This window comes from Metopolophium dirhodum, chromosome 3 (assembly GCF_019925205.1).
Source record: "Metopolophium dirhodum isolate CAU chromosome 3, ASM1992520v1, whole genome shotgun sequence".
Taxonomy (NCBI): Eukaryota; Metazoa; Arthropoda; class Insecta; order Hemiptera; family Aphididae; genus Metopolophium; species Metopolophium dirhodum.
This window is the reverse complement of record NC_083562.1, coordinates 1,751,770-1,779,220: the sequence shown is the minus strand read 5'-3', so window position 1 is coordinate 1,779,220 and position 27,451 is coordinate 1,751,770. Positions and strand designations below refer to the sequence as shown.

At 32.5% G+C, this 27,451-nt stretch overlaps 1 pseudogene; it reads right to left on the bottom strand.

Annotated features, from left to right (window-relative positions):
* The window catches only part of LOC132941754 (lachesin-like), a 241,880-nt pseudogene that overhangs the window by 16,559 nt on the left and 197,870 nt on the right, over positions 1–27,451 (bottom strand).

The following is a 27,451-nucleotide window of genomic DNA, read 5'->3' as shown; positions in this document are numbered from 1 at the left end:
GAATACACGATTTTGAAAAGCTCAAAAAGCTAACAGTATTATAACTTGAAAATTATAAATATAAAAATAGGTATCCGGTGAATTGGTCGCGAACAATTGATCGCCGGTGAATTGATCGTGGGTGAATTTATCGCGGATATAATTGGTCGCTAGGATAATTGATCGTCAAATGAACAATTTTAGTTTTTTAATTATTTTATTATAATATTAGGTATATTTCTGAGTTTTATGCTTTTAAAATTTCTCACAGTTAATTAAATTTAAAATTATAATAAATAAATAAATAGTTCCACAGCGTCACTGGAAATAATGCTGGTTTCCTTCGATTTCTTCTATCAAGACGTCCAATCCACGTATCTTCAAAATAATTTGTTAAATGTGTTAATATTTCTTCGTTCAGTGAATAAAATTCTGAGTCCAGTAGTTCATTCCAGGCATTTTCTACATCCTGTTCTGGTACAAAACTAAGTGCTGCCATCATTCTAATTTGCAAAGCAAATTCCGAGTCTTCCATGTACCTTTTTTGGAATCCTAAATTTTGCAAGCGTCTCCAAATGCTTTGCGATAGATGAAAAAAGCACCCACGAACTGATGTGTTGGTAAAAACACTTTGAATCGTATTAATCGCAGCTTTTTCAAAATCAACCATAATTGATTTTGGATTTAATGATTCGTTCAATGTTTTTAATGCGTTGTAGAAATTAACATATGTGGTTTCAGTTTTATTTGGTAGCAATGCAAATATTCTAAAATAATAAACATAAAACTCGGATGTGTATATAATATATATTAAATATTAACTATGTAATGAGTATAATAAAATAATTAAAAAACTAAAATTGTTCGTTTGACGATCAATTATCTTAGCGACCAATCATATTCACGATAAATTCACCCGCGATCAATTCACCGACGACCAATTCACCGGCGATCAAATGTTCGCGACCAATTCACCGTGAACCATAAAAATATATTTTTAAAGATAAAATACAAACACTTGAAAGAACGTGTTTATGCACTATGTATTATAACTGGGCTATGATGATGCTCAAACATAAGGTGAAACTTTAACAATCCAAACTGCCAAAAAGGTAGAATGTTTATCGCACGTGTCCATATCGACACTTGCCCTACAAAATGTTTTAATTTTTAATGTTAGAACAGCGATTGTATGGTATCGAATATCGTCGAATAGGTATCGATAAGACATGACGATCTCGTCCGTATAAGTTTTTGTTTATATAGCTGAATTGATTTTTGTATAATATGTATTAATGTGTTGCAAGATAGATATTTTGTTTTTAAATTTCGAAAATACGAAGACCTTTTTTTTTCTACTAATTTCTTTAAGTCATTTGATTTTTTTAATATTTTTTATGATGTATGATAATTAAACGATTTAAATTGGAGAAAAGGTTAAATTTGATAGTTCATATAAGTATCCTAGGAGGACACAACAGCGGTACGAGCGGTAACCACTTGTCCACATTTTTAAAAGGTGTTAATATTGTCTTTTGTAGGAGTTAACACTATAATTTGTAGAAGTTAACACTATGTATATGTAGGATATTGCCTACATTAGTAGGATTTCACCATTTACGGGCTGTTCGGGCCCAAAGGAATCATAATAATATTATGTTTGGTAGATTCAACTAGTTGTTAGCCCGTCGTCTGTTTTGATATAGACGCGACGGCGATAGTCACTTATAAGCTATTGATATATATATATTTTTTTTTTTACTCGATCCGTTCCATTTCGTTTTAATCGAAATGCCAACGGACGCTAAGTAATAAATTCTATTGTTATTATTATGATAATACCATTTTTATTTTATACGCTTCAGGCTTCAAAACATTATCGAATTCCGATCGCATAATCTTCAAAAACGAAATATTAACATTATACATTTTTCAACCTTTAAATACATGCATACATTTGTGAATGTTTAATTTTTAGACATGGCTTGTACACAAAAATTATCATGTTGTATCAATAAAGATATGGGTACAGATAATTTTGAGTCAAAAACATATAATCGGAACAGAACTATGTGGAGTGCAAGGTTTTCCCTCTTCAGAGAATAATATTATAAAACTGTAAATTTTTGTAACAATACTATACTCTGATCAAATTAAGAAGATGACCAGATTTTCGACGTGTTTGCGTTCGTTTCGGTCCTCGCCGCGAGTCACCAAAATTGCAAAACGAGTCATTTGATTGGCTGACAAGTTTCTTGCAGCTACGTTTAAACATCTTTGTATATTATATCTTTTGGTCGGAGTGTAATAATAATATTATTTATACCAGTTTGCCGGCGCTTCATATAGGCAATTTAGCTACATCGGCGTATGCAGCACGGCTAAATTCATGGACGTGAATATTTTTAAAAATATACCGCAATGTTTAGCCAAAGACTACAAAGATATTGAAACGAATAAAACACTTAAGATTTTCAATGACGTCCACAGAGGATTAACCCGGTAGGTTATATAGCCTAATACTTTTTTGTGTCAATTTAATAATAATATGTTGACTATGTTGGTTAAACATTTTTACACGCCCCACCAATTATCAGTATAGACATTATTTTATGGGTCGAAATTTGAAAATTCTTTTTTAAAAATGCCCTTAATAGGTCACTGCAGAAATGTCAATACAGTTTACAGATAACATAAATAATAATAATACTGTAATACTATTTTATTATAAATCGACGCCATGTGGTATCAATGTACTACACTACATTGTATATTATATTGGTTCTAAGTATTTAGGTTATGAATTTTTTATCGTAGGACTTAGCAAAGAAGGAACAATATTTATATATTAGTTCAAATTTTTATAATACAATTTCAAGTGGTATTTATTCTATATTTATGGTTAGATGATTATGTGGACGTATAGTAAAGTTGACTATTTTTAATCATTCTGTAGTATGTAAAATAGTTTCATACAATTATATTATATTATCAAATATTTTGGTAATTAAAATAAAAAAAAAAAAATACTAAACAGTTAATTCCAATATGACGATACGGATTATGGAATAACACATTAACACATAATGTACACTTTTGCGATCAAAGTTTTTTTTATAATGCACCAATATTGAAACATAATAATATATAATACGTTCCTTACAACCGATTCATACTAGTGGTAGAGGAGATACGGATTTCATAATCATTCATAAAAGCTTATCTAAAACAACAGCCGTTCGGTGTCTCATTGTCAAAACATAATTTTGAACCGTCTACGACAGTCCGCACCTCCATTTCTTGCAGTCTGAAAGAATGTCTGCTGTGTGTCCATATTTCAATTCACTGAGTTTGTTCAAACATTCTGATTTGGTCGTGGGATTATTTATTTTGTATTGTTAGGTAACCAAACTTGCTTGTTACTTTATTTCCCTATCAAACCAATGCCATCCATTCTTATTTCCAAGTTTTGAAATCTAAGTAGGTATTCACTAGCGCAATAAAATTGAAATATCGTTACTTATTGGTTATCATATGTTATAGTTCTTATTTAGTATTGTTGTTTGGACTATAATTGACTAGTAGGAATTGTATGATTATTATAGCACGTCATGCATTAAGTTAATTTGGTGTAGGCAGCGCATATTGAAGAATAGTTACATCAATTGGTATTGTTTTGTATTTACTAAAAATTAAGTAATTAGTCTAAAAGCATTCGGTCTGCAATCCGGTACTTTAACTGCAGGTCTCACGGTAGACGCGGGTGTATTAATGTTCAGAGAATATTCTTAGAATATAATACCTATATATAATTGAGTAATACCTAAATATAGTCAAATACATATTCCCAATATCTAAGTTAATTAATGTATAATCAGTCTGGGTACGGATACCTAAAATACATAACGGTTTTTTCGTTGGTTTCGTGGAAGTCTCTATAGTGTACTTACGTTTAAAGCATAACCTTGGAAAACAATGTATTATATAATTGAGTAATCGAGAAAAGTAAATTAAAAAGATTTCAGTCGTATTTTCTTATTAGAGACATTGAACCAACATGACATTTTAATTACTAGTATCCGATTTCCGTTTATCGATAAATGATAATAAAATATTATACAGAGACTGGACATAGGTACATCGACAGTGTCTGACCTACGTCCTGTATTTAATGTCAACAGTAGAAAGCGCGTGTGCGGGATAGAGCACAGCTCAACATATCATTTACTGACTAGTGCAGTGCATAGCACACCATATAGTGTACGTATAATCCGACAAATTAAACCGACACAGACCGAATCACATTTCGCTTATCGTATACCGACCATCATCGAACCCGATCACACAACTTATATCTGCAATCGCGATGATGTCATATCGCACACAGCAGCAGTTACAATAAAAGAAAGTGCATTGAGAACACAATTTATTATACGATACATATCTACAAGGCAGGGCATTAACGAGTTAAAAAGTTTAAGTTAAGTTAAAAAGTTGATTTTATTTTAACTTTTTAACTTAACTAGAGTTACTTTTGTCTTTTCATTAACTTAACTGTTAACTTACTAAATTTCTTTCTTAATTAACGTGAAATTAACGAGTTAAGTTTTCATTTTAAGAAGTAAGTTAAGTTAATTTATTTTGTTTTTAATTTTATAATATTTCACTATTTCAGTCTATTTCGTTTACATGTCAAAAAATATGTATCGAAAATTGTTTCAAGTTAAAAATCTTTATCATTCGAATCTAACTTATATGGAAGTACTGTATATAAACACTATATCCTAGAATTTAGTTTTGGGTTGGATTAAAATGAAGTACGCTAGCGTAAAGCGTTGTATAAACAAATTAACTTTTTTTTAACTTAATAAAAAGTTCACAAAAAGTGTGTATTAACTTTTAACTTAACTGAGTTCACCTATAGTTAAATTAACTTTTAACTTTTAACTTTTTGTTATTGATGCATATTAACTTATATAACTGAGTTAAAAAAAAATATTAACTTGCCCAGCCTTGCATATCTATACGTCACACACGTATGAATGAACTTTAGTAGAGTAATAATACACACAGGGCCAAGGGACGATGTTCAACATAAATATATGACGTAACTTATTCAGTACACGCCATTTTTTACAAGTAAATAACACAAAATTTTTTTATCGCTACGCTCGAAGACTCGATAACATATACATTTGACTTACGAAAAAACTGTATGCTTACTCGTCTAGTCTCGGTACACGTAATTGTACAGTACATAATATAAATACAATATATACCAGATACAATTTATACAAATTATTACATGGCAATATTGTATTAATAACATTGGTCTGTGCGATAAAATTATAAATAAAATTCTATAGCTATAAATTATAGTAACGAATAAGAAATATACTGTATTTACATAGGTACCTTAAAATAGGTATCTAATTTATCAGTTTTCCTATTCAACTGTTCTTCCCTTTATTTTTTTGCCAAACCTTTTTTTTTTATGCTACGAATTACTTAATCGTTTTGATTTTAAGTTAGAATTAGACATTTTGAACAAGAATATTATAATGGCGTCGTGGTTAAAGCTATGTTGAACTTGCAAGTCGCAAGTTGTATTTTATGATACAATAATTATTATAACAATATAGTGTAGCACGTGAACAACACGTCAAAATACTCAAGTAAACAAACACAACAGTTCTACACTGTAGTCTTTGCACCGTCTACACCAGACGACATAAAGACTATAATATTATTCTAACGATATAATCAATGGTGCTAAAAGTTTAAACAATAATAAATATAATCGAACAATAAACTACAGCGTAGTTGTATTGTACACACATATTATACACGCCAAGAATAAGCTGGAAATGAAACCACCGAACGATATCAATGACCTCAAACACTTACAATTACGTGGTTGCTCGTAATCTATAGTCTACAACTATTATCTTGTCACAAAGGTTTATATATATATATATATATATATATGAATACACTAGCTGATCTCACGCACTTCGTTGCCCGTAAAAAATGAAGACTTTTAAAAAAATTGTGATTGTCAAATTCCTTTTGGGTGTAACTCGCAGCAGTAAGTGCAACTCAGTCACACCCTGGTAGGCCACCCGACTACGTCGGATCGAGGACAACGCCGACGGGCGGCTATAAGTGCGACTAAGCCACTTTGATAGGAAATATGCAAAAATTCGATTTGATGCATGCTTGCTGCCCGATTAACCAATGGTAACCATTACAGTAATAAACACTAATTTCTACTTATTATTACTCCTATAACCAATAGTAACAATTTATAAACGAAATATCCCATCGTAAATCTCAAAATCCCTGTTTGAGTACCTCCCCGTGTTGGACCTACCGGGTCTAATCGGGAATCTAATCATCCCGGGAATCACTCGAACACACACAAAAAATGCTATCAAGGTCGATCTAGCCGTCTGGGGATGCATAAAGGACAGGTGGATAGACAAACATTCATTTTTATATATAATATTATAGATTGCAGCTGTGACATTTGAGGAGTCTCTTTCAAAAGGATCACAACCACCGAGTGTAACGCGTTGTCTCTTATCATTACTATATCGAAATCCCGAATCGAACAGGTTTTAAATGCCATCCTCACATTATATCTATATTATCCTTAAACTACTCCTTACTACAATCGCAACCAGTCACCACCCTATGTCCTTTCCCCCCGGTTTTCCATAGTTTATTCCACTACAATTCGCTCGGAATTAAAATGAGTTAATTTTTAATTTTTAAATCGTCTAAAAATATTTCGTTTCAATTCCGAGTCATACAAAAGAGGAGATTTTTTTGGAGCTTTCAGTACCGAAATCGTGGTCTTATAACTTGTATTATGTTTGAAAATTGCAATGCGGCCTACGGGTATTAATAATGCTATTTTAGTTTGCCGGTTTTCCAATTGACACGTCGCGCATTACTGAAAACTGCTGTGCATACAAAGATATCTAACCTGAGTGGATGGATACCGAACAGTCGTACGCAGCGTTCAAGTGGGGAACGGAGAACGTACCGGGGCGCACGTACTCGCGGCAAAGTGAAAAATATTGGATATTGCACTTTTGGAGCGGGAAACGGAGACGGAATGGGAAACGAGAGGAGATTTATCGAAAATGAAGTAAGCGAATGGGGGGGAAAAAATAAAATAAAATGTTATATTAACACGGTTAATAATTATTCACGTCGCGAGTGCCCAAACAAAGTCGATCCATCAACCGCCCCGGCCGAGAAACGTGTTTCCCCCACACCAGGGCAGGGGGATACCCGGCCTGTATATATAACCGCCGTCCGTCCGTCAGCTACGCGCGAGAAAAGCCACCGCAAACGCCGCTCTCCGCCAGCAGGCGACCTGATGTTGATTGAGTGGGGGGGGGGGAGGGGTGGGAGACACTTGGCGTGTTGTCGTTGTTGTCACCACTATATATATATATATAAGCCACGGTTGCAGACTTTCAATTACTCGTCGGGAATAAAAGGAGAACGACCGAGGGCCTCGCCCTCGCACAGTGCACACGTTAGCCCCGAAAGACGGGGAAGGGCGAGCTCAAAACTTTCGTCCGGCCATTAATCACGCGACAGATTAGTCAAAAACTTCTGCGCTCATCGTCGCCACTGCCACCGCCACTGTCGCCGTCTGATGATGGTTTTTCAAGAGGACGGCGGCGGTGGGTGTCGCGCGTGTGTGCGTGCTCGTCGCGGAGAGTATAAAAACGATATCTTTTATATTATGTATGTATAGACGACTTTTCGCGACGGGAGAAGGTCACCCTCACCTCCTATACCTCCTACACGGCGTATACGTGAAAATCCTGCAACCCTGGAAAGGAGCGAGCGACAACGTCGTCGGCGGCGGCCGGTGGTTAAGGGCGAGAAATTAGGGACAAATGTATAATTAATGACTTTGGAACCAAACCGAAAGAGGTTGTTTGTTTTAATTTTTTGTTTTTCGTATTTTATTATATAACGTGTACAACCCACTCCCCGAATTCTCCTTCAAAGGTTTTATTTCTTTGGGGGTTTTTTTTTTCGGCACTATACCAGTAGGTGTGATTATTTCTCGGATAATCGTGTTCTCCTAGCTTCTTAAAAACACCATCCGCCGCCTCCATAACTGCTTTCACACAAACTCGACTCTCATTAATCGTCTTATGTGTGTTTAATGATGCCGCCCCCGCAGAGGAGAATTTACACTTGCGCGCTGTATAAAAGGCGTGCCACTGCAGTCACTTTTCTTGTGCGGTTAGGTAATTATTATTATTACTATTATTATATTTGTCGGCTTCCCTGTACGCATAAAATCGAGTATTAACGCTATATACTGTATATATAATATATTTGAAATTATGTGTACGTGTCTGCGATTTGCATTAGTCGTGTACACTAATTAATGCGGGGCGGAAAATGTTTTGAGACTTCTCACAATTATTTGGATTTTAGAGTTTTAAGTGATGCAAACGACAATAGTGATGTGAAACGTAAGTTTGTAAGAAATGAAGCTGTAAAAAGTTTAATTTTATATTTTTTCTGTGGACGAATTTTTAGCAGAAAGGTTTTCTAAACAGTTTTCGTGATGCACGCGGGTTATGAATATATTATACTTTATAGTGAAGTTAAATCATTATAGTCCTGAACCAGATTTCATACAAACGATGCGAAGTTGTCGCGTGTCCTATAATAATACCAACATGCAAGTGCTTTCTATTATAATTTTTCGCTGATTAGCTCTGTCTCTCACTTCAATATTTCTGTACGTTATGCGCAGCCAAGGGTCGTAAATATTCATTTTTGACGGGCTTCAAACTTTCGCGAGTCCCATTATTTTTCCAAGAAACCTTATTTAACTTTGAGGAAAAACGTGTAGTTTCCAGATTTTTGTAAGTTAATTTAAGACATTTTTTCATACTTACAGAATTCGACGTTTTTCCAACGGTCTCGAAGAAATTAATGTGATTATGACATTATGTATTAAATTGCGTACGCAAATTAATAAAAATGTATTGCTTCTATAATATATAGTTATTTTTGGTTATTAAAAATGCCAGGCAGATTGGTTAGGTTAATTTGATTTTATTTTTGTGCGCGATAAATCTTATTTTAAATATTGTTTCAGCTAATATACTTAAAAATCATCCAAAAACAGATTTAATATGGTTATTCTTGCAATTTATATCTTCTGTGAATTGTGCTATTATAATTTATTATCTATGTCTAAAAATATTGGTAAAATAATAAAAGAAAACAACGCAGGGTCAAGTTAATTTAATTTTATTTGTTATTTTTAATTATTCTATAATATTATGAATCATTATTTATTTAACTAGTGTTCCGACTAAAAATCAAAGGGTTTTCGAGTAACAATTGAAATCATACTTTTGTAATATAATTAATACATTTTTTTAGACTTCTTGTTTTAGTAATTTGACAATCTATTTTGTTTTATTTGAAGTTTTTCTATATCTTATTATACTATCATATATGTATATAATTTTCCCAAGAGTTTTACTTTAAATGTTTTTGACACCTATGAACCTTGTATAGTGTGTATGAAAAACTATTTCACTCGTGAAAACATAGAACACATTTGTTTTTACTTTAATAATATTATACTTGAACACGATAAGATGAATTTTTAATGTATTCATTTTAAATGTTGCACACAAATTAAATGATTTAAAGTAGACGTAAAATGTTTACTGCAAATTCATATTATAAAAAATTTAACGGACGTGGAATTTTTTGTGTGGTTATACGAATTTGATAACGTTCAATTATAGAGGCCATTCAGAATGCAATAAACAATAGTCGAAGGGCGTACATATTATGTGGACTAAAATGTATAACGGTTAATTTTTTCAGATTTATATTGTTTGCATTATGCAGTACTTATATTATAATATAATTTTCACTCTGAATTGTTTTCAGCAGATTATGTCTATATTGTATTTTGATGATTTAATTATAACCTCAGTTTAGACTGCAGTTCAGAGACCCCAGCCAAAACATTGTTATCGTCTATGGGGGGTTTTTTTTTTTTTTTTAACCCATGTAGGATTATTTTCACTGTCATTTTAACAAGCGTTACTGTACTCATAAATCCGGATTTGTACGCCTCTTTCTTCGCGTTAACCGGGACATTTGTATGCGGTGTGAAGTTGTCGCCACTTCCAATTGTCGACGTCTGCTGTGCTGTTATTCCACATAAATCCGTTTACACGTTTTATTATCGTGACGTCTAATACTGTGAACGCATGCTTGACGTGACTGGATTACGCGATGAACTACCCGTAACGTCAGAATCGAATATTATTATTATTATTATTATTATTGCACCGATTGTTTGAATCGTCGAATCGATAATAAAAGCGAAATGACGGTGCTTCCGGGTTTTACGTTTCTAATTGTATCCAAAACGAAACAGGTGAACTACCGGCAAATTTTTATTCCGACAACAGTCGACATTTATTATGTAGGTATAGTCATTTTCATTGGTTTTTGACGGCTGTCGTTTAGTTTGCAGACCGTGTATCAAAAAAAAAAAAAAAAATGATTAAAAATAATATGTCGTCGATGTTATTTTATTCAAACCTCGTGTTGTTTAGAATTTAATATATATTTTTTTTATATCGAGAATCTATAATGTTTTACAGGGCGTAAAGTAGAATTCTTTCTTTTATATCTTTCTCGGGAAAATAGATATAAAATGTTTTTTTCCATCTGGCTTCTCACATGTCACTGTCCATTCATGCATATTGTACTAAAGGTTTATACATATACGCACTTTTTCTCTTCAACACCTTACCTATCTCGTGTATAGCACTAGAACAATTTAGAATTTAATTCTCCCCTCCAAGTTACAATGCGTACAGTTTTGCGTGGAAAGATCTGCATAAAATAATGAAAACGGTATTAAAATTATGTTAAAATATATCGTTGGATTTTTCTTCGTAAAATTTTCTGCAATTAAAAAAAAACAAAATAACAGAACGTTTTTATACACTACTCGGGAATTAAAATGAAGCAATAAACGAGTTTTGTGCACAAATTATTCATTGAACAAGCCCTGTTAAGACCCAGAGAAAAAAAAATATACAAACGGTTAACTTAACCGTAAATTATTTGAAACTATAAGTGACTACGAAAGTAGGAAGTATAATGTATTTTCACATAATATTTTCTCTAACCAAAAAAACAACCAAACATCGTTTGTACCTTACAGTTTCGTCATAATACCTTTTATTGATAATAACTTTATACCATTGAACTATTTAGTTATCCTATTTTTTCTCGTACAATAAATCCATAGAATATTTGAGAAAAGATCTTTAAACATTTTCTACAAGGATCTTAGAGTAGGGTCCAGTTACACGAAGGCGGAAAATGCAATAGAGCACTTCCGGTCATTATGCATTCTAAGGACGTACTAAGCCGCCGTTCGAAGAATGGCGTTCTTCTGTTTTTGTATACGAAACAATTTGAATTTCCACCGTGTCGTCGTTTTGAACAACTTTCGCGTAATAATTTCGACAAGGCAACGATAATTTGTTGTCGAGAAAAAAAAAATGAAATTAAGTAAATTCAGCTCTCTCCTGGGAACACGCCATCGGAGTCGGTACTCGGGTACTGGCTACGCCGGTTGTGGGGGTCGCGGGGATGATGATGGGGGGGGGGGGGGGGGTGGGAGGGCGTTAGTGGCTGCAGGGCTGTAAATGAACACATTTCAAAAGTATTCCGACAAAACGTTCAAGCATAATAATTACCACGGGAAAAATTATTTGTATATCAAAAGTGGGAATTCCATTGTATTCGAAATCTTTTTGAATTTCCTCCCATCAGCCTTTTCTATTCCTACTTCGTTATCGCCGTTGCTCTTTTTAGTTTTTTTTTTTTTTCGATATCATAATAAACGTTATTTCGATCGATGTTAATTATTATTGCGCCCATTGTTTGCTAATTGGAACGAAAACAATAAGCCAACTCGATTCCCTTCGGCACGGTACGGCAACAGTAATAATAATTGACATTAGACGATATTTTCAATATCCAAACACTGCAGTTACCTGCCTACCAAGCTACAACCATACCGTAGTGTTCTTTACCCGATTTTTCGTCACGTCGACGTTGTGCTATGTCGATCATAATATTTTTATTTCGTTTTACTAAGTAGGTTTTTGTTCTCAATCGTAAGACATATCGCGAGTATTAATAGATAAATCTTACGGATCAGAAATATTACCGTGTTTCAAGGTAAATACCGCAGTACCCGGAATTTATCTTCGTCGAAAAAGACGTGATCGGATTACTAGCCGCTGCTGGTAAAAAAAAAAATGTTTTCCGAACGAAATCATCTTTTCGTCGATACTCGGAATCTATAAAACTTATGTCGTATAATAAATGACTTATACCCACATCGTATTTGTTTTTACAAAGTATACATTTTTGATGGTAAGCTTAATTGAATTCGTAATGGAGTTTGTTTGCAAAAAATTATAAGGCACGTGTTGCACTAGCAGTCTACGGCTATCGAGTCTTATGCAGTGTATTTTTTTTCCATCGAGACAAATAAAATAATCTTACCCGTCCATCAACATTTTTGTTCGGTTTCTGACCCCAATAGTTGATCGATTTGGGGTAGGATTCCACGTGACATTCGAGTGTCACGTCTGTGCCTATTGGCGCTCCCAGCAGTTGGTTGGGTACCGCAATTACCGGCGGGAACTGAAAATAAAAAAATACGAATAATATTACTGTATGTATAATACCATTGCTAGTTACGTCATCGGTGAAAGATTGGGTTTACGTTAATTATTATTAACGTAAAATATTACCGAAACGACAATATAATATATAATATTAATCATAATAATAATAAAAAATAAACAATATGATATTGAATTAATATATTATATTATTATATTTTTGCTTGGCTTAAAATCGTGACAAATGCGGGATTACGTCGTCAGACATCTCAGATTCATTAGACACGCCCTGAGATATCAACTAAAAAACGAGTAAACGAAGGGTGCGAGTTTGACGGACGAAAACCTACCAAATTAAAAATAGCTATCGATGAGCTCCAGACATGTCCTGTACAGCCTTGCGGCGCGTATTCCCCTACCCAGAGTGCTTGACACACTACCACAACTTACAGGGTGTCTCGTCACCTACCTGTTTATAATTGCAAATTAATTATTATATTGTTATATTCAATGGGTTGGATGACAAAAAAAAAAAAAAAAAAACTTCAAATAAAATAAGGGACTTTTCAATGATATTCATACTAAAAATTTGATATTTATAAATTAAATATATGTATTATCAATAATTCTTCGCGTATAAATGAAGGTCTCTGATTGTTTCGTTCTATATTAAGACGACGCTTAAGGGGGGGGGGGGGGGTTCACAAATGCCCGTGTCGCATCGTGTCGTATCTGTATACCAAAATACATACCAATGATAAGAATATTGTACCTGATAATGAATATTTTACGTTTTCTAATTTTTTTTTAGTCATCATTTTTCTGCACAATATATCTCTGTGACCGCACAGCCAAAAAGCTGAAAATAATATTCAACTATGCCGTATTGTTTGGTTAATGTGGTATCGCGTGGTGACATAATTATTTTGATAAAGATACGACACGACACTACACGGGCAGTTTGTGATCCCCGCAAGTCACTTGTAATTATCGGTTTGATTTGGTTGGACTGGTAAGGGGTATGAGAAGGTATAAGGAGATATCTACAATAATGGCATTTTATGAAACACACCGTATTTTAATACTTTAACGCTAACATGTTATCATAATATATTATACTTGCACGTACCTAAATTTGTTGTGATCAATTTATTATTATTACATATTTTGTTATATAGACATATTATGACTTATAATATGGAATTACTTATTATTATTCTTTTACCAGCAAATAATCTTAGTTTATACTTTATAGGATACTACGTTGAATACATTGTTATTAACAGATGCAAGTTCAGAGCCTTGTATTTATTTAAATTTTCGTTAATAATGTGATGTTTTTGGGTACTTTTAATTTAATTCGTGCCGTCTAACCGTGTTGTATTACAATGTGACGCATAAGGGCGCAACGTGGATATGACATCCAGGGTTTTGAAATCCAGAATCCAGAACCAACCGCGATTTAAATATTTTAACAATACGACGTATATTAAGTCTCGTGAATGGTGCAAGAGTGACAATATTTTTGAAAACGGCTTGGCTTTTTTTTCATTAGAGGAACGAGTTGTACGCACGTGCAGTAAATTACGACCACTATACCATATTGTTACTATACTTATAGTGCATAATAATAATAATAATAATAATAATATGGCGATTATAGCTTATAATGTTACTGCAGGCATCTGGAGTGTCGGGCGCGTCGTCGATTATCTCGTATTATAGTATAGCACGTAATAACATGCGTTCTCAAATAATATGATAACATCCCGCGAAGGATAAAAAAACTACCCTTCGTAATAGCGTGCGAACCACACGGTATACGCAACGATGATGTTAAATATTATACGACTGCGGCGTAACAATCGACTAGATTGTTACTATACGGAGGGCGGGCGCCCCCCCCCCCCCCCCCCCCCCCCAAACAATTTCGTCCCAACGACATATATTATAATATTATATAATAGCGTGTACAAGGGTAGGTATACATGATATACTTGTACGCGCGTAGTGTGAGGCGGATATTGAAAATCGAAATCCGGTCTGAGTTCTCGGAATTCGACACCATATATACACACACACACACACACACACACACACACACACACACACGCACCACACCAACAACAACGCCGCGTAGTGTAATGACAGATGACGGTGCGCGTGGCTTGCAGATTTCATACCGGACTGGACTAATTTCACCGGAAGGCCCCTTGTGCTACAACAATCGAAATTATCAGCACGTCCGGAAGTGCACCGTATATGCGCCGTCCATATTATTATGTTCGACGGGTAAACGCGCTCTCGGCAGAATTCGATTTCGGCCTGCCCGCTGCGGCGGACTCGGGGGGTTGCCGAGTGCGTTTTCGGGTTATACGTTTTTTTTTTTTTTTTCACGTTTTTTTATTTCCTCGCGGGCTTTCGTATTACTGTTGTTGTTGTTGTTGTTTGTTGTTCGCTCGCCGGTGATTGCAAAATTAATGTGAAATCCAAAAACGATACGCGAAAATTATGCTTGAAAAGTGCGAGCAATAAAAATTATCGCCATCGCAAACAATGTCAGGCCGCGGCGACGCCGTTGGCCGTTTTGCGAAAAAAAAAAAAAAAAATTGTTTGTATATTTGCGGATTAATCTGAAACACACGCTCGATGAAATCGTGCGGAAAAAATATTATTTATAAAAAACGATTACGCGATATATTATAAATCACCCGTAATAAAATCATCGTGTAATAACATAATAATATCATACTAAAAACAAAATACGTTTTAGGTAATGTACATTTTATAAAACATTTATTACCTGCACCCCACCCGGGCAGAGTGGGGGGTAAACTAATGTTAAACCGGGGATACATTTATTATTTTGAAAAACGTAATCTTTATTTTTTTGCATGTTGCACATAAATATAAAAATATAAAATTACGCTTACTCAGTCGTAAGAAAGTTGAAACCAAATGATAAATATTTTAATTTTGTATTTAAAATACAATTTTTTTTTTTATTTTTTTTATTGAGTTGATGTAATTGGTGTGATATAATAATTATTTTTTTATTTTTAGAAGAAAATATATAATCTATATCTAAGACATAATAAGTATATTTGCGATAAGAGGGAAACAAATTAAACATGATTTACATAATTTGGGGAAAGAAGCCACCCACTGATGACACTTTAGACTTGGTTTAGATAATAATTATTAAATAATATTATAGGTACAATGTTACTGTTGTTCACATTTTTATAATTATATTTTACCTCGAAGTGAAAAAAATAACCAACTAAAAAAGTGAAACACATATTCTAATATTTTTTCACGCCCGTTCAATGCATAAATCAATGAAAATTTCGTTTCGGCTATTTAATTTTCCATCAAAGTTAAATATAATTAATAATATTTGTAAACCTCGATTTGATTTTGCAAATATGTGCAGTAAATAAAGCTCAACAAAGTTGATTTGTAATACCCAAATAATTGAAAAGTAGTTCGAATATGTTATTTTCATTTATAAGCTTCTACCTACATATTATATATTGTATTAGTTTTCTATTCTGAATGATTGGTATGTAACATACATTTAACCAGACCAATGGCTTAATCTGGTCATGTTTGTGTGTGTGTGTGAATGAGGGGGAGAGGGTTGAAACATTTACCTCCAACACTAAAAGAAATTTTTGGTTTTTATCATAGGTTTACAACTGTTGTGATCTGTATAATGTAAATATATGTATAAATGCCTCATTGCATACTTTTAATAGAGTTATGTAGATTTGTGGATTAATCTGCGTAGACGTAAAATACTCAAAATCACTTCAAAAGGTCATAACTTATAACTTTGAAACCAACCCGACCGACCAATTCTGATTTGATCATTGTTCTTAACTCGATCAAATACGCATAGGTTTCCAGAAATCGCTTTGGAGCTAAACTGCACTGTTGTGCCGTATTTCGATATATTTGTACGATAGTGATTAGAGTTTATTACGTTGTAACGTTATGCGAAGTGTTGTTATGCGTACAGCTAGGGTAGGGGGTAGTTGGGTTTTTATGTATTATTTCTATAAAACATACTCATAGGCGGAAATTTATTAAAATTTCATGAGGGGCCAACATTATTAACATGAATGTGAGCGGGGGGCTTCGGTCCTACAAAACAAAAAAGGAGGAGACTTGACGGACTTTGGGGGAGGGGGGGTGGAGCTAAGCCCTCTCAAGCCCACTTGATTTTTGCCGATGTAGATACTATAGTATCTAATACAGTAATACCTATAAACAATAATATTTATAGTGAAATATAAGTACTTGCATATGGCGTTTGCCAGTTTTGAAAACAGTCATGGGGGATACGACCTCCCCCCCCCAAATCACGCCACTGAACCAGATTAAAACATAACAGAATTATTAAAATTATTCGGTTAATATAATGATTATGATTATTTCTAATCGATTTTGGATCGGTCGCATCCGATCAGTTTGATCAAATCGAAAAATATTATGAAGTCGGATACATTGCTGGGTTCTAGCTAGGGCAGTAGTGCATCATTCTGTGATCGTCAACTGTTAATTGATATGCTGTCCGATATTCAATTGGGACATTCTATAAATAAGTTATTTTCCTGATAGTGGAGTTATACGTGTCACATTTTGAGTGTCGTTGCTTGTTATTTTTTTTTTATTAAATATGAATGTGTCAACTTCGAGGGACCAATTAGTATTTTAATATTGAGGTCAGCTGGTTTTATAGGGTCGACAATAAAACTGGATGATTTAAAAAAAAAAAATATTTGTATAGATTTTTAGTTTGGTTCGTCGCGTTGTTGTCGGTTAAATTTGTATCTGTAATGTCTGACCTGATCTGACCAGGGTTTGCATTGTATTGTTAAGTAGGTGTATTGTTGGATACAACGCGAATTTTATTTGTTTATTTCTACGAGCTGTAGTACAATTTAAATTGTATATAATTGTCTATAGAATGCTTATTTTCTAAACGAATTCTGAATGTATGAAAATATTATTTATGTATTAATATAAACATATATAAAATATATAATTTTAAATTCATTAAAATTATCATAGAATTTCTAATTTGGTTTATATAAGTTTACCATTATCTTTTGATAACGATTTAAATTGCATAGTAACCCTTACCAAGTGACATAATATTAATGTATTTTAAATTTGAATGGATCGAGTTTTTGAGCGAATTGGTTGTTGACTCCTCATTGAAATAAAAGCTTCGTTTTTTTTTTGTTGAACAATACGTATAGTTTAGAATACTATAATAATTATGGTCATAATTACATTCAAAATATTCGTTGAACGAATAGTCTGTGAATTTTTTCAATTATTTAGCTACTGCATCGTTAGGCGATGATCTAAATGGGCGTGGAAAAATGTAATTACGATTTATGGTAGGCAACCAGGTATTTGATGATTATTGAACATCGTGAAAGTCAGTGAATTAGACGTGGGAAATATTTGCGTAGAATAATTGTTTTAAAGTTTTAAACTGTTTATTTTTTTTACGAGATAATGAAACGGTGCTCGGAGGAGTATAATAATACTAATAATAATAATAATAATAATAACAATAATAATAAATAAATACCTGGGTATGCGTTTCATAAGTTAGAGTTACCGTCAACAATACGACCCAGTATGCAATAGTGTTTACAGTTGTTTATAGTACGCACTGTACACCATACTGCGTGTACAAGTGTACAATAACTATATTGTATAATAATAATTATAACTATTCATGAGTAATAAACACTGAGATAACGGTATTTCAAGTTACAAAATAAGCTATGATTAATAACCGCTCAAACTTTAAGGTCATAAATGCTACACAATACATAATATGTTTCGCATTGTTGGGTCAGGCGACTAACCGACTAAAGTGCCAAGCTTTCCGGAAGTCGTGTTATCATTTTATATTGGTTTCGCAGAAAACTATAATACTATGATCTACACTGTAGATTCACAAGTATAGGAGAAAACCTGCGTGGACTTTGATCGTTGGGAGTTTTTAATATTTTTTTTAAACCTGTATAATATATAAGTATAATTATGTAACAATATTTACTAAAATAAAACGCACGGAACAGTGATCGCAGAATATACGACCTAAGAATAATATGAAATCATATACACTCCTACACTGTCTGAACTCCAATTAGTGACTCATTCCAACGGGTGGCCGTCACTCAACCGGTTAAACCTATAGCTACAACCTATTACCTATATCTAACCTATCTATACACATATATATATTGTACCACACTTTAAAACAATAACGCGAAAGAATAATGTCGACATCGTATAAAAAACAACTGATATTTGAAAAAAAGCACACACAAAATATAATAAAACCACATGCACTTACTGGCCACGACCAGCAGAAGCACATTTACGTCCATAACACTAAAGATCCAAACTATAACAATATAGGGATGACTTACCGGCACGTTTACTAAGCTAGTTATATAGGCAGGACGAGCCACCAAATACTCTTTGTCAGTGCTTTATTGATATCTGTATTGCGTTACCATCAATTATCATCAGCATTACTTCAATATAGAATTGTATAATATTACCAATTATATCACGTGCACTCCGTAGATTTAATTTTAATTTTTCGAATATCTTATATTTTTATTGTCAAAACATTAGTTTAAATTAAAAAGTTCATCGTCTGATGGGCAAAGTCTTAAAGTCTTTTTTAGCTGTTCTGTATTCATTTCAATTAAAAGCCTGTATTATATTATTTACATAAAACTCTCATCACCATAATGCCATAATGTTTTAATATCTAATGCATAATATGTTTAGGGATGAGGTATACCTAATCTTAACATATTGTTAAAACCTTAACACAGAAGTCCTGAGTTATATTAGTGCGCTTAAACGTCACGATATTCTGGATGTATCCGACCACGGAAACGAGCTACGAGTAGAATATAATATTATAACACGCGTGTTGAACTTTTAATTCATATAAAAGTATGAAAGTTACCATATGACCCTTAACCTGAGAAAACCGACGGACAATATTATATTATTATGTCAACTTTTAAAATTCCATCACCGAATGCAATTCAAATAACTTGCAAGGTATTCGTAATTTTTCCGTGGTCCATCACAGTGGTGGATTTAACATTTTCTCAACTTTTAAAATTCCATCACCGAATGCAATTCAAATAACTTGCAAGGTATTCGTAATTTTTCCGTGGTCCATCACAGTGGTGGATTTAACATTTTCTCATGTGTGTTAGTGTGTGTGTGTATGTATGTATGTGTGTGTGTGTGTAGGAGTTGGGGGTGCATACAACAAATTTTGTTATGTACATATTATTATTATGTAGTAAATGCAATTTATCGTTCAGAATGTTAGATACATTTTTGTCTCAAAACAAAATTTAATTTCCTCGATGAAGGGGCCAATTTTTTTTAGACCAAATTGGTCGACCACGTTTTAAACACAGGTGCATGGTGGTGCATCAAATAATATACATTTGTTTTAAATCTGGAATAGTTTGTTCGTATATAATACAAGTGAATATGACCGTAAAAGTTAGCAAAGCGTTTTATCATGGTTTGAAGGCAGAATGTACCTATTAAATGAACAAAATAAATTTCATTACCTATTTGCTTCTTTTTCTTTATCTGTAACTCTCTGGTGGTCGTTAAATCCGTGTGTTTACTTTGTTTAAACTAATTTGAACCATGGCGCGTTATCCTCGGGGTAGATAAACATCAACATTTATTTCTTGTGCTCAAACCAATTAAATAATAAAGGAATCACTAAGGCGGTTGGGCACGACATTGTCAAAAATGTCTGTCTTAGGCTTATGCACTCCTATATTTCTATGTTTAAAATTTTATATAAAATGTCTTTTCCAACTAATTCCTTAAAATCTTTTAACAACTATCAAAAAAAAAAAAATTAGTTTCTTCACTGTATTTTATTTACTATACAACTAAATGTGTTTAAATATTTTATATTCAGATATTATTCTGCAGGGAAACCTGAACAGTGTAAATACAGAAAAGTTGTTAAGTAAAAAAGCCATTGTTTATTAGTTGAAAGTTTGTTCGCGGTGAGCAAAAATATCGAATTATCGAATATCAATGTGCATGTGAGCGAAAATGAAAAATATTTTTAAATTTCTTAAGAAAGTTTGACATGACTCACACACTAAAACCATTTAAAGTCCGCTTTGGCCGATTTATGTATTTTGTTTTCCCGGAAAAAAATAAAATGTTTTATTGTTAAACCAATCTGTGTGTTTAGGCATCGTAGTAGCGTTTGGTAAAATCGACATTAGAGCCGATTGAAGCCGTCGAATCAATCACGTCGACGACGATGAACGAACGTATAAGTACTTGCAAATGCCTAAAGTGACTTGGACTCTGTTCCTCTTAAATAGTGAAGAAGTTTTGTTGTAAAATGTCCTCACTTAAGTATATACTTGCCCTCGAAATATTCGACCCTGCTGCAAGGGACGTTATTTAGTTGCTGAAGAAACGAAATAAATAGACTTAAAAGTTGTTTGTCACCTCGGCCAAAACGTCGGCTATTCGATTATTTTCTCTTGTACTAAAATATGATTTCCAGATATTAATGACGACCGTTACGAAATCGTTATTGTTTCAAAATCATATTTTCTTTGATGATCCGTGCCTAAAATTCGATCGAGTAAATTTTCCGACCAACTACAACTCATCGCCGTCCATCAACGATAGTTGTGCATACGTCTATCTTAAATATATAAATGAAAATATATTATATACAATACTAATTTACTAGCATAATATTACATTGTTTTTTTTTTTTTACTTTAAAACTTTTTTTATTATTATTAATAAAATACACAATCTGTACACAAGAAGGCACAATAAGAGTATGGGCTATGATAAATAAAATATGAATAACGTGAGGAGGGAGGCCCACCAGTGTGGATACCCTCTAACTTGGGGTGAAAGGATGTCATGGAGTGGACGAAATGGGAAGTGAAATTTTGTTAATTAGGGAAGTAAGAGCCAATAAAAGAGGGTTTAAAATATTACATTGTTACTATTGTTTTCAGTGTTTATTGGCGTTCGATATTATTTCCATTATGTCTAAGTCAAACGCATAAATAATATAACCGAGTAGGTACTATATGTCGAGAAATAAGAAAAATCTGAATGAGTTTATCGCCATAGATGGTAAAATTTCTCCTATATACTATAGGTAACTCGATTTTTCATGCCGCAAAACAAAAAAACGTTGAAAAAGACAGATTGTCAATACTTGACAGAAACAAATTAAAAATTTGCGATAGAAATATTCAAGTTTTTTCGTCAATATTTCAACACATAGGAAATTTTATTGTATTATGCTTTTTGCCATACTTACATAGAAGGTTTTTCAATGTTACATTTGAAATGTTTTGAATGACGATTGACGTCACATGAGATGTTTTCGAATAATTTTTGGAAAAAATATTAAATTACTTAATAGACCTATAGATATTTTATTGACTAACTGAGACTAATTTTTATTTAACAAGCAACCCAATTATAATTATAAAAAGGAATGAATTTCACAATAATTTGTAAAATGGTCAAGTATACTTTTGATGTTTTTTTTTTCTTAACATAACTTACATAAATTTAAAATTATTATTATTATTACTATTTTTTTTTTTTATTACAAAACAGAATTAATTGGATTCCTTTATAATAATATTGTATTGTAATGCATTGTATAGTATAAAAATGTTTTAAAAATCATTTGACCGGTTCGATGGAAAATAATATTTTCAAACGACAATCAACCAAGCATGTATAATTTTATCAATTATAGACTTAAAGTCCTCCATGTTCATTTTCGAAACACGACACTACACCCACCGTTGCATCTCAATACTTCCAATGTACTCTTGACTAAGTTCTAAAGCAAAAAGGAGCTGATATTTTCTAAAGGATTTATACTATAACCGTATAGGTAATAGACATAGTATATAGTGAGTATTATTTGTATTTTTCATTAGTTCGATCTACACTGCAGAATACCTAATACAAGGGAGATATTATCATAATAATTATTATAGTTTTAAAGGTTGTTTTTTTTCTAATTGTGATTTGTGTTAACTACGCTATTGAAAAAAAGGTTACGAGTGGGCAGTGTACGGTTTGCATATCAGCCGAATGTATAATGTACTATTAGTTACAACTCATGTGAAATGACCAGCGCCTTTCATACACATAATTCAAACCAAATGTAGAACAGTGTACAGTGTCATTCGTCACTATTCTATGTCAGCTAAAGCTGCGAAATAATATCAAACGGCTATCAAAGTAACCGTTTGACTTCAATAATAATAAATAAAATATTAATCAGCATATTCCCTGTAAAATGTCATATTTTAGCTCTCGAATAAATGCATATTATAATATACTCAAGTGAAAAAGCACTACATTGGTACATACAGCAAATGTAGGTACGTGTATATAGAAAGATTCGACTTTTTTTTTGTCGAAAAGAAACACATTTTCCGTTATAACGGCGGCGGGCTTTTGTAGCGTTTTATCGAATTCAGCGGTTTACTGATATACTTTACAACACAAAATAAGACACTTATTATAAGTGATTATGAGCGGATAAAAGTATTACGTTCCACCGAGGCCTGTTAAATGGGTATGAAATTGTATACGATTTAGAATTAATTATTAATAATTAATGAATTTCGCTTCTAGAGCTAGGTTATAATGGTAATTCTTTTTTTTTTCGTCGTTTTCACTCTCGTGACACATGAAAGTAAACTCGTGTCGTTTTCGCCTTGGTAAAAGTATCATACACAGTTGCAATTACAAAATGTATGATATGATGTACCTACGAGATGCTTTTATGTTGAACAACAATTTACGTTGGTAAAATATTATTTTTTCATTCGTGCCGAGTGAATGAAAAAAAAAAAAATGAATGGTTAACTTGCCATACAGCTACGTATATTTGTCTATGCGTATATGATAATAATAGCCAAAAAATAATATCCGTACAAGGGAAAAATAATATCTCAGACAGTGCACTTCACTGAATAGTAGACGAACCAACGTTGTTTTAAATTTAAACGAATTTTCAGTTAAAATTCAGTTTTACATTTTTGTCATTACTCAATATGGATACTGCTTGCAATATAGCACGCAATTGTATGCACTTTTATTTTAGGGAATGTTTTATTTTCGCTCGTCGAGTTCAGTAAAATTATTTTCAAATGTTTACTTCGTACCCGGTTTAGTGGTACAGTTATTATTATTGGCATAATTTTAATCGAACTCAGATTTGAACAGACTAAGAATTTGTTCGGATGATTTATTTGACACAATAATGCGTGTAATAAAGTTTTGCCATTCATTTTTTTTTTCATTGTATTTTAATGGGGCATGTTAAAATGATGTTACTACTTTTTACATGTTTTTCGTTTTATAAAAGTATAAGTTTTATTTTCAAATTTATTTTTTTTTCGACCACACTTTTTACAAGTTTTTATGTGTTTATATTGTGTATATATTTATATAAATATACCTATTCATATACTTTTGAAACATGAAATAACATTAAAACTATAATATTAACAGCAGGTAGAGGTAGGTAATATAAGACAACATATTAATATACAAATCCAGTAAAACTAAGTATTATTCAATGTTGGTATTTTATTCAAAATCAAAGTTGATGCATACGTTTATTTTCGTGCTCATTTGTGTCAGTTTTTTTTCTCAATTATAAAATGTAATGTTTATTATCTACCTATATAATAATAATATGTAGTTTTTCCAATTCTAGGCAATATTATCATGATAAGATTGGATGTACGATGCAGGGTTAGGGGTGTTCAAACTTTTTAGACAGCCGGCCGTCTATTATTTTTTTTTTAAAATGTGATAGCCTGCATTTGTAATAAAAATATATTGTATTAAAAAATACATACTATGCCTAAAATGTGTTTTCGGGGCCTCAGATAAAGATGAGGGTGGGCCGGGGGTAAGATGACACCGATGTAATAATAAGTATTCCAGTTATCGGGATTAAATACATCCGATGTACCGCTTATCATCGTCTAGTATTATAATTTATAATCTTAGATCTAAGATTGCAATCATACCTATATAGTAGTACTCATCATTATCGTGTTTTATTATATGATACATCAACTGTAGAAAATTAAACTTGAAAAGTAAAAATAATATGTTTTTAATAATTTATTGCTAAGGATAATACTTTGCATATCCACTTTAATACACAGAATACGATATTAGGTACAATAGCAATAATCAATTTTATATATTATTTATATTTATATGGGACATTTTGAAGTATTAGACACCTGGTAATTGGCGTTATATGATGTAACTATGGTCTATTAATAGTATCTAACGATTAACGGGGTAGGTAGTGATATTTTTTAGGAACTACCCGACATAACGACATGTAGGTGGGAAATTATCAAGTCGAAAGTCATAGAATACGACCTATCATTGAAATTATGTACTTACCCAATTACAAGATGGATAGGTATGCAATGTAATATTAAAAGTTATGTAGTTATGTTTATTATTATTTTTTGAGTATCATAAAATGTATCCAATTTTATTGTTAAACATATTTATAAAGAGCTTTGGGCCGTTTAAATAATAAAGCCCCGGGGCATTAAAAAAAAAACAAAATCAAGTTTAATAATAGGCAGTAATAACGAAATTATATACATATATTATTATTATATTTATATATTTATTTAAAATAAACCAAATAAACAGTAACCTAATGTATTTTTATACTTAGAGATTTAATTAAAATACAGCAATTGTAATCATTGTTCTATTTTATATTCATCACTAACTAATATTATGTTTCATCGTGGAAATAATATAATAATAGTTTATAATACCCAGGCGTATTTTTTTCAATTTGTTTGTACGTAAATTATAATTTGTGTTGTATAGTTGAAGTATTTGCCATTGACAAGCATCCATACCGGCGGGCTGTACACGAGTCACATATTTTAATTATTTATTTGACGTGTTGTATGATGAAAAAAAAATCACATTTTCAGTTTGTTACAAACTATCGATATTTTTTTATGCAACGCGAAAACATTTTCTATTATTATAAAATTTACAGGTTCTATACACGCGAGTGTTATACAACGAATAACTACTGACAGTGGAGGATTCAGGGGAGGGGCAGAGGGGCACGTGTCCCCCTGTCAATTTTCTACCGACAACTTGTTTACGTAACTACCTACCTATTATATTATTATTTATTATAATCATTATTGTTTAAAAATGATAGTATGTACGTGTATTATTAATTCAAATTCAAATTATACAATTTATGTGCCCGCCCATCAAAATATCGAAGATCCGCCCCTGACTACTGATGTCCATAAAATGTCACATCGCGCGCAAATTTCAAGATTGCCAACGACCGGAAATGCCCTTAAACCCAGGCCGTTTATTATGGCTGGGTAAGGCGACCGACCAGATGCTGATTTTCGTACATCGACAATCGTCGTCGGCCGACTCAGAAGTGCATTTTAAGTCGACCAAAAATGTCCTAACATGCAGACACTTATTTTCTGGTCTGTGTAGTTTTCAATTTGTTTGGTTTTAAAATTTGCGCAATAACCGTCGATATTACATATTTGTATTTTTTTCATTCAACATTTCAACGCGTTTCGTGAAAAATAGTTTTCCAATGGTTTTATAACTCACGCTAGTTAGGGATAATATATTGTAGACCGTAGTATTTAGTTATAAGTAGGATTATGAATTATTTTTATAATTTGCGACTTATATTTTAAGGTACCTACCTATAATTTTATTATTATTTATAAGTTAAACTATTTCCGAAAATGAAGTAATTATGAATATATTTTATTCGTATGACTTGAATTTCAACGAATACTCAGATCTCGAGTAAGTACAAATACTTTCTTATATAATAATATATAACAATAATAATAATAATAATAATAATAATAATATATAATATGGCTTAAAGGATTTTTTTTTATTTCTCCATAATGGCCATCGTTGGTGGCGTACGCGTGTAGGCATGTCACACACAAATCAGTCATACGCACTAGAACGAGATCTTTTTAAGCGTGAGTGCACTAAAAAAAAAAAAACCAGAAACGGAAATAAGGATTTTTATCGGTATTTTATACATGTATTTGGTACGTTATATTCGTGTAACGTTGTTCACGTACAATAAAATATCGAGCACTCGGCATTGGTATATTCAACTGAACATTGCGATCGCGTGTCGCACACAATAAATTATGCGTGCGGACAAATGCATTTTTTTTTTTTTTATGATTGCAATTTGCGAAAAGGGGAGCATTGTTCGTTCAATATTATGTGCAGTGTATGCAATGCGATTTGGTCAAAATGCAAACATTACCCGCGCAATTTATACTGTCCCCATTGTCCCCCGTACTCGTTAACAACATTGTTTGAAAAATTCATCTCGACCCGTTCGTCTCTTGAACACGTTTCGCGTGACAAAAAAATATTTGCACCAATAAAATATATATAGATTAAAAAAAAAAAAAATCGTTTTATAAATAAATGAGTGCGGAACTTTTAGAAACGTGTTCGCGTCTTTAAACGGAGTTTTGTGAGTACATTTTGATGTGTGCATACGTAATATTATTATGTAAGTGCGTTCAGTTTGTAACCATCGC